The sequence below is a fragment of the Equus asinus genome, chromosome 13 (genome assembly GCF_041296235.1).
Source record: "Equus asinus isolate D_3611 breed Donkey chromosome 13, EquAss-T2T_v2, whole genome shotgun sequence".
Lineage (NCBI taxonomy): Eukaryota > Metazoa > Chordata > Mammalia > Perissodactyla > Equidae > Equus > Equus asinus.
Genome location: NC_091802.1, coordinates 53890409 through 53899394, shown reverse-complemented (window position 1 = coordinate 53899394; position 8986 = coordinate 53890409).

Genomic DNA, 8986 nt, shown 5'->3' with positions numbered 1-8986 from the left:
CTGTTTTCAGCCCTTCTGTCCCTTGTCACACACCAACCATCTGCATTTTACCAAAATAGAGATATCAGCTTCCACTTTCTATCTCTGAGACTGCATCTTGTACCTGGTGGCAAGAAAATTCCTTTCTGACATCATCGGTCCTGATGTTTAGTTTGGAAAATACAGAATATGGTCATCAGAACTTTTTAGAAAATTTGGTCATTTGGCATAGTGAGTTTAGGGTCTCTTCAGATACAAAAGGGGTTAACGTGAGGACCTTTCTTCGTTTCCCCCACCCCTCGACAGGTATGAGTCTGACTTGACACATCACCGTTTTTCGCTATTAGCATCCCCGATCCACAGGGGACACAGTGGCTAAGAGAGTGAGCGGGCATTAGAACCTCTCTGGAAACCACCCCAAAGAAGTCTGGAATCAGGGATCGTGCTTAGAAGACACACGGTTAAGATATTATTCCTTTTTCTCTTTTGCCCTCCTCCTCTGGTAACCACTACTCTGTTCTTATCCATGTGTTTGTTTATTTATCTTCCACATATGAGTGAACTCATATGGTATCTGTCTTTCTCTGTCTGACTTATTTTGCGTAGCATAATACCCTCAAAGTCCATCTATGTTGTCGCAAATGGCACGATTTTGCTTATTTTATGGCTGAGTAGTATTCCATTGTGTATATATACACCACATCTTCTGCGTTCATTCATCCGTTGATGGGCACTTGGGTTGCTTCCACATCTTGGCTATTGTGAATAATGCTGCAATCAATGTAGGGGTGCATAAATCTTCTTGAATTGTTGGTTTCATGTTAGCCTTAATCGTTTTAAGCCCTTTTTCCTTCAGTTTGTCTCCCATCCCAGAGTGTCTTTGTTGATGAGTTCTGGATTGTTTCCAAGTTCTCTGAGGCCTGGACAACCATCCGGTGTTTTCTAGGACCCCTTTTCCTCCCCTTCCAAACTGAGCCAAGTAACAACCAGTGTCTGGGGCTCTCCTGTTGTCCGACCTGCCCCCGGTTCTGACTTGCCTCATTAGCCTGCTCCCTGGGCAGGCCTCTTCCTGGGAAAGGCGGGCTCCCTTTAGGGTCAAATTTATAGACTCGCAAAAGCCAAATGGCCCTCAGAGAGCACCTGGTTCAGGGCTTCACAGCCAGGCTGCCCATCAGAACCACCTGGGGAGTGATTTCAAAAACTAAAGATGCCCTGGCGCCATCCTTAGTGATTCTGATGTAACGGATCTGGGATGGGGCCCAGATAACTTTTTAAAGCTCCCCGGGTGACTTTATTGTCAGCTAGAGCTGAGAACCACCCAGAGTTAAACCTTCTCCTTTTAGAGGTGCAAGAACTCTGGATCAGGGAAGTGAAAATCTCTCTCCGGGGCCAGACAACAAGCAACTCAGTCTCTGCTCCAGGGCCACTGTGGGATCACCATGCATCCTGTAATTCCAGGAATCCCATTACGCGGGTCAAGAGAGCACCGGGCAGGGTTTGTGCAGGTGTGGGGCCTGGGGGCTTCCTCTCTACTGGCAGCTGGAACCAGAGTTTTCCTTCCCATAAGGATAAGCCCCACTGAGTAGCAAGCACCTTTGCACGTGCTGGGATATCATGGTGAGGTGGGGGGGCAGCACCTCAGTGCCCCTTTCCAAGTGCCCATTGCAGACGCACTGTCACTTGTAGGAATGGGTGTTTAACAGCTTGAGAGCTGGGTAGCAATTTCACATATGGGCCAGAACCAGTACATGGGCCTGGCTCAGTGGTTTCATTTGTATTTAGAGCAGGGAAGATCAGAGCCAGATTTTATCCTGTCCAAACTCCTAGAACCACCACACTGGGTCGCCCTCCTATTTCTGATATGTTCCTTCCCAGGGTCTGTGTGCCTGTGTGCTACCAGCAGCCAAGGACCTTGGCAAGGAGCCTCACCACATCCTTTCTCCATGGATAACTCCTTCTGGCTGTGGAAATTCTCCTTGTCCTTTTCTTCCTGCTCTAATAGCCAAAATGATACTTCATCCTTAATGGAACAGAGACTATTTACACCTTAAAGGGACTTTGGGGAGGCACAAGCCCACAGGAGAGGATCTCCAAGTGGAGATGCTGGCCTGATGTTGGTGGAGGGGTATTCACTCTGAGAGGTGTCTGTCTCAGATGGCAGAGTATGTAGCTCTCTCTCTTAGAGTCAGGAATCTCTGCTGCTGAAAGGCCTTTGTCCCCTGGGAAGCGAAAGCCAGGAGTTAATCCAGTAACGACCGTTGATAGATTTAAACGCTCTGTTTTCCAAGAGGCTGCAGTTCCTTTGCTGGCCCCAGGGTGGGGTGAGCGCCCAGAACTCACCACCCCATTAGGCCTCTGCCAGCTTGGGCACCACACCTTGCAGGATGGGGCCCCAAAGCCCATCCCTAGGCCTTTCTTTTCTCCTTTTCTCTCCTCCCCACCCCTCTTGCCAATCCGGGGATGGAATCAAAATGATTGCAGTGCCTGGCACTTAGTGGTTTGCAGCAGATTCTAAGTCTGGAATAAGCAGCCTCTCCCTGTCTCCCTCTCCTGGGGCACCTGTGTCCCCTCTGGATCACTGACGAGGGTAATCTGCTCTCTCCCGGGTCCCTATGCGGTCGGGTGGTCTTGCTGAGAGTTTTTGCAGCCTTGGCTGGGGTGTGATGAGGTAGCATTGGGGGCAGAGGCAGATTCTTCAGGGGGAGTTTTTACAGCCCCGTGACTTTGGGAAAGTGTCTGGAAGAGCCGTCTCTGGGAGCTTAGCGCCCGTTCTTGGCATGCGTGCTGAAGCCCCGGGAGAGACTGTCGCCGAGTGGTACAAAAGTTTCTACGAGGCAAATAGGACAGATTTTCCGCAGGAGGTGGCTCCGTGAAGAGCCCTGGGCATTGACACAGGTTTCAGTGTCAGGAGGGGCTTCCTTGAGCCAGGTGAGGCCCCCGTGATGAGACTTGGGCACTTTCCAAAAGCGAGAGTTGTATGGCGGCTTCTCCCTTCTCTCTTGTAGAGGAGCCCTTTGTTGGCATTGTTTGCTGGTCCCACTGCGGGTCCCCAAGGTTCATGCTGCCTGCCCGCCCATCCAAGGCCCCAGAGCAGATGGCTGGACTAGGGAGGGGGAGCCAAGGCTTCCACGCCCCACAAATCATTCGTGTGTCCGCTTGTTGCTCCCACAGCTCCCAATGGCTGCTCCTCCCCCTCCTTCTCTCCTCCCCCTGCTCCTTCTCTGCCCTCTCTCCCACCCCACTCTCCTTCTGCAGCCAGATCTCTTCTCTGACAGATTGCCCCCGCATCTGCTGCCAAAAACTAATTTCTCTGTGCCACTTCAGACGCTCAACTTCTCTCCTTGGCAAGACCCTTTTATTTGGGGTTGTGAAGCGTGGCAATTCCTGGGTTTTGTTTCCAGCCTGCTAGAACGTGGAACCCTTTTGAATAATTAGGTTTAGGGCTGCGGAGCTGTCTTTGCCCCTAGTAGAGGCAGCGACAGAGCAGGTGACGGGGGAGTCGGGGCTTGGCCTCCCCGTGGGATGCTGCAGAAAGACTCGCTTTAGGGTTCTTTGTATAATAAGCTCATTTAAACAGAAATTAAACTTTTCTAGGTATACACGGCATATATAAATTTTAAACTCCTGACCAGAATATGGTTGGTTCTAAAAGTCAGACCCATCCCTTAAAAATGATGATTTGGCACCAATGAGTCTATTCTAAACATCGTGCTTCAGGCTTCAAAGTGAATTTTCCAAGAGGCGTTCCAAAAATGATTTAGCACTGGCAATATTGAATGCATATTTTGTTTTCCAAGATGAGCAATTTTTAGCACTATTAGTTTGTGAAACTGTTTAGAAATAGCCAGCACTCCCTTTGATGTATAGTTCTGATGCGGTTGGCACGAAGAAACAAACCCAAAACGTGGAACAGGCAACTGACGAGGAGATCACGCTTCTGAAGATGACATCAGCACACAGTCCGCCTACACAGGTACACGCCTTATCCATCCATCCATCCATCCATTCAATAAACAAAAAGACCACCTCAGAGAAAAAGGGAGAAAAATTGTTTTCTCAGCTCTGCAATCAAATGTCTCAGTGAGTCCCCTCCAGGTGAGGGAACTCAGAAGCCCCTCCATCCTTAGCAAGGGCTCAAAAAGTGTGCAGGGCAATAATTTCACTTGATTGCTCCGTGGACCTTTCAGAAATCAGATGTTTTCTCATGGTCTGTTATATCCTACACAGGGAAGAGGCTAAAAAGGGCTATCATCTCTAAGACTGTCTTTGTCCTTTTTTTCTGGTATCTTGCCACAAAGCTGGCAGTCCGTCAAAAAGCAATTAGTGGTGCATGACTTAACGAGCATTTGATGCATTTCTTTGGGGAGTAGGAGGGCAGCGCTGGAGCCCCGAGTAGACAAGAGGCTGCCTAGTGGGCTGGAATTACTCATCCTGGTTAATTTCTTCTAAAATGATCTCATTCTCTATAATTTGAGGTCCAGATAGTAAAATACATGCCGATAATATACGCTGATCTTTAGTACGAGCTGGTAGAAGGATTTGTTTGGCCAGTAAAATCTTTTGATTTTAAATTTAATTTTGTTTTTATCAAGTTAAACACGTACATAGTCAAAATGTCAAATCGGAGGATTAAGCTTCTGATGAAAAACAGCAGTCTCCTGCTCCACCCTTCTCCATTTCTGATGCACTCCCTAAGGGCAAACACTTTCAATTCTCTTTACTGTTTCTTCTACTTATTTACCTCCATGTTTATAAAGGACACACTTGCACTTCTATTTCTTGATTTTTCTGTTTCAGATTCTATTGACTCCCTACTGTGAAAGATCCACAGCTCACCTCTTGTACAACGGATTTCCCTCCCCGCTTTCCTCTCAATGTGGTTATCCTCTGTTTTGTCAAATCAGTGGTCAGTGTTTGCATTATTATAACTATGTAAATATTACTTAAAGCTGAGCCGAGCACTATTCTCTGCTGGCCTCTTCTTTCCTGTAGAGACTTTCATTTTCCCTGGAGTTAATGATTACCTCTTTTTTTAAAAACTTGCTTATTTTTCTATGTAGCTATCTATAATTCATCCCTCGATTCTGACAGGGTTGAAAATCTCTAAATGTGTTCAATATGTTGGTTTCCTTTTTGGCTTGGAGGCATCCTTCCTGGGCCCCTTAGTCCCTCTGCTCAGCCCGGACCGATCGTCCTCTAAGTCTGCTGCATTGCTGTCCTCTGAGGACTTCTCTTCACCACCATCCTGAGGACTTTCTTGCTCGCTTTCCAATGTTAGTTTTCTGTTTCCTCCCTCTAGCTCTGTGTTGGGCTTCCTTCTCTGTTTTAGTGAAGCATCTCCTCCAGGAGCTTCTGGAGAATGTGGTAGCCAGCCTCCAAGACAACCCCCAGTAATCCCCGTCTCCTGGTCCACTCCCACATTGTATCAGAATTGGTCTCTGTGACCAAGAGAATACAACCAAAGTGATGACATGTCATTTTAGAGATTAGGGGATAAAAGTCATTGTGGCTACTGTCTCGGTGACTCTCTCTGGCTTGCTCTTTCCTCTCCTCTGATTCTTTCTTCACTTCCTCTCCCCCTCCTCTCTCCTCCTCCACCTGTTCCTCCTTCTTTTCTTCTTCTTCTTTTCACCCTCTCTCCCTCTCTCTCTGATCATTCTTTCTGAGGAAAGCCTGTTGCCATGTTTTGAGCACTTCTTCGGTGGGAAACTGGAGCCTCCAGTCAACAACCACATGAATGAGCTTGGAAGTGGATCCTCCGACCCCAGTCAAGCCTCTGATGACTGCGGCTTCATTGCTGAAGGCTTAATTGCTCCTTCATGAGAAACTGCCAGCCAGATACTCTGCTTAGCCACTCCCAAATTCCTCACTCACTGAAAACATAAGATAATAAATCTCAATGGTTTTAAACCACTAAAATTTGGGTGATTTGTTATTCAGTAATAGATATGACAGCTGTAAATTTTTTGATACCATGCTTATCTAAAAATGTCTTTATTATATCTTCGCTTTCAACTGATGATTTGACGGCGTATAGAATTCTATTCTAGAGTTGGAAATCCTCCTCCCTAGGAATCTTGGAGGCATTCGTCCCTTGTATCCCGGCTTCCTGTGGGTGTTGATGTGTCCAATGCCTTTACTTTCCCTGTAGCCTTTGTGAATCTCCTCTTCAATGGCAGGTGTTATGAAATTTCATGAGACTAGGCATTGGTGTGAATCGCTTCTTTCTTTTATCGTCGGTTGTGTTTGGCATTCAGTGGGCCTCTTTAATCTGGAAGCTCGTGTCCCTTATTTTTGAAAGATGTTGTTACATTAGTTTTTTGGAGATGACTCTGCTTCTGTCATCACTGGTCTCTCTCTGGCTCTCCTATTATTGAGACAGACCCGTTCTCCAGTTGCCCTTGTCTTTTCTCTCTTATTTTCTCTCTCTTTGTTGGTTTTGTTTTGCTTTCTGAGTGACTTTGATCTTCTAACCCTTCTAGTGAATTTTTTTATTTCAACTGTTATATTTTTCATTTCGAAGCACTTGTTCTATTCTCAAACATTCTCCGTTTATAGCCTTCTGTTCTTGTTTGATGTATGTAATATTTTGGTCTCAATTTTTTAAGGACTTTATTCGCTTTTAATTTTCTTACGTTTCTTGCTTGTCTGTTTCCTTCAGATTCCTTTATCGTATCTGTCTTTATCTGTTTTTCAAGGCTCTCCGCAGATATCCTTGGTAATCCTTGACTGATTGCCTTTAAGAGTGAAGCACTGTAATGCTTACTGGAGGCTCTTGGCGCACAGCTGTGGGTTAGTGGATTCAGTGTAGGATTATCAGGTGGGACCAGGTCATTTGGTTGAGGAACCTCCCTAATCTGTAGATTGTTTTCATTAGCGCTGCCAGCTTCCCCAGAACCCCTCGAGCTGGATCCTAGACTTTATAAGCCTGGCCTGCAGTGCTATTGGAGCAAAGTAGGAGACGACAGTTTAGAGTTTCACTGTTCAGTACGTTGATGTTCATTTAACTTCCCTGTTGGCAGTATTATTCTGCAACCCCACCTTCCAGTGGAGCTGCTGTCCCCAAGTCCAGAGCCTGGCTCTTTCAACCACTTCACAGAGTGAACTTTATTTATTTTTTTAAATTGGAGTAGGGGTGGCTACTCAGCGTGAGGCTGGATGGAAGGGTCTGACCACTTCTTATGAAGTCATTCGCTCATCCTCCTCTTTCCAGCCTACCTGGAGCCTCCAGTTCCTGGCTCTTCCTGCAGCTCTGCAGCCTGAGTTGGCTTTTTGTCCAGTTGGCTTCACCCATTTGAGGTTGTATTTCATCTTCGCCGTTCTGTGAAGTCCGTTATCTCCCCGGCCATTTTCCAACTTCCAAAACTTTGTTGGCCTTTTCTTGTTTGTTGTCATTTCTTCTGTCATTCTCTTTCTCCTTACAAATTTTTGCTTTCCAAAATTTCTTTACTGTCATTTTCGGGGCCAGCTGCATGGCCGAGTGATTAAGTTGGCTCGCTCCGCTTTGGCGGCCCAGGGTTTCGCTGGTTCGGATCCTGGGCGTGGACGTGGCACTGCTTATCAGGCCACGCTGAGGTGGCGTCCCACATGCCACAACTAGAAGGACCCACAACTAACATATACAACTATATACTGGGGGAATTTGGGGAGAAAAAAAAAAGATTGGCAACAGTTGTTAGCTCAGGTGCCAATCTTTAAAAAAAGAAAAATGTCTTTACTGTCATTTTAGAGGAATTTCCAAGGGAGAGGAGAAACTATCTGTGCTTCATGTGCCCTGTTTAACTAGAGGTCCTTACAGGCGGTCTGCACTGGAACTTTGTGTGTTTGTTTGGTTGATTTTATTCTGTGTGTTTTATCTATGTGAATGTTTTTATTTTTTGTTCACTTGATTGTTTTTAACCAGCTAAGTATTAGTGACTTGGTTAACTTTGTACTTGGTCAGTGACTTGGTTAGCTCGGTGTTACCAAGCTTAGATCAGCTCACTGCTTAGTCCCTACCCACAGGATGACTTGCTGCCTACTCCAGAGCTCACATTCATTAAACTGGTGGTGGTGGGGATGGTGGCCACTGAAAGGCCCAGCCCAGGATGGACCTTGTGTGGTGCCTATCTGTTCACTCTGGACTGACTTAGCTTCTGATGAACATATATCTTTTGCTGGGAATTGGGACCATGACTAGTGAAGTGCAGTGGCTCTCTCAGATATATGGAAATGTTCGTTCTTTCTAATTAGGGTAACTACACATGGCAGATGGTCGTCAATTGGTCTTTCAGGGCCAAATGAGGTAATTCATCACCTCCTACTTCTTGAAACCCTCTCTTCCTTGAACTTCCTTCCAGCTTGCTACCTTCTCTGGTCTCACTGATCCCTCGTCTGTCCATCTCTTCACTTAACCAAATCTGCTATGTGCCAGGTCCTGTCTGAATAAGATACGACCCATCCCTCATGATACGTGCACAGAGGCTATAATGGGAGCCCAAAAGGAAGGGCCTCAAACCCAGTTTTAGGTTAGGGAAGGATATCCAGAGAAGGGACACCTTGGCTGAGACTTGAAGGATGAGTAGGAGATTTTAGAGAAGGAGTTTAAAGGTGCTCCTGGCTGAGGGAGCAACGAATGCAAAGACCTAGAGGCAAAGAAGAGCCTGGCGACAGGCAAAAAGTCATTATGATTGGGCTCTGGGGTAAAGTGGGGACAGACGGAGGAGCCGAGATTGAAGAGGAGATGGTGCCCGTGCTATGCCCATCATCCTGAGGAGTCTGGATTTTATGCTAAAGGCAATGAGAGGACTTGGGGGGTTTATCAGGAGTGTGATAAGATCACAATTTCTCCTTTCACGGAGACAATTGGCCTGAGTATGGAAGTATGGATCAAAGGTGGGTGACTGGTTGTGGCAGGGAGGGGACCAGTTAAAATGCTGCTGAGGTGATACAGGAGAGAGCTGCTGAGGGCTTGAACTGTAGCAAAGGGTGTGAAACAAGAGCCACACATTTGAGAGCTTTACGAGGG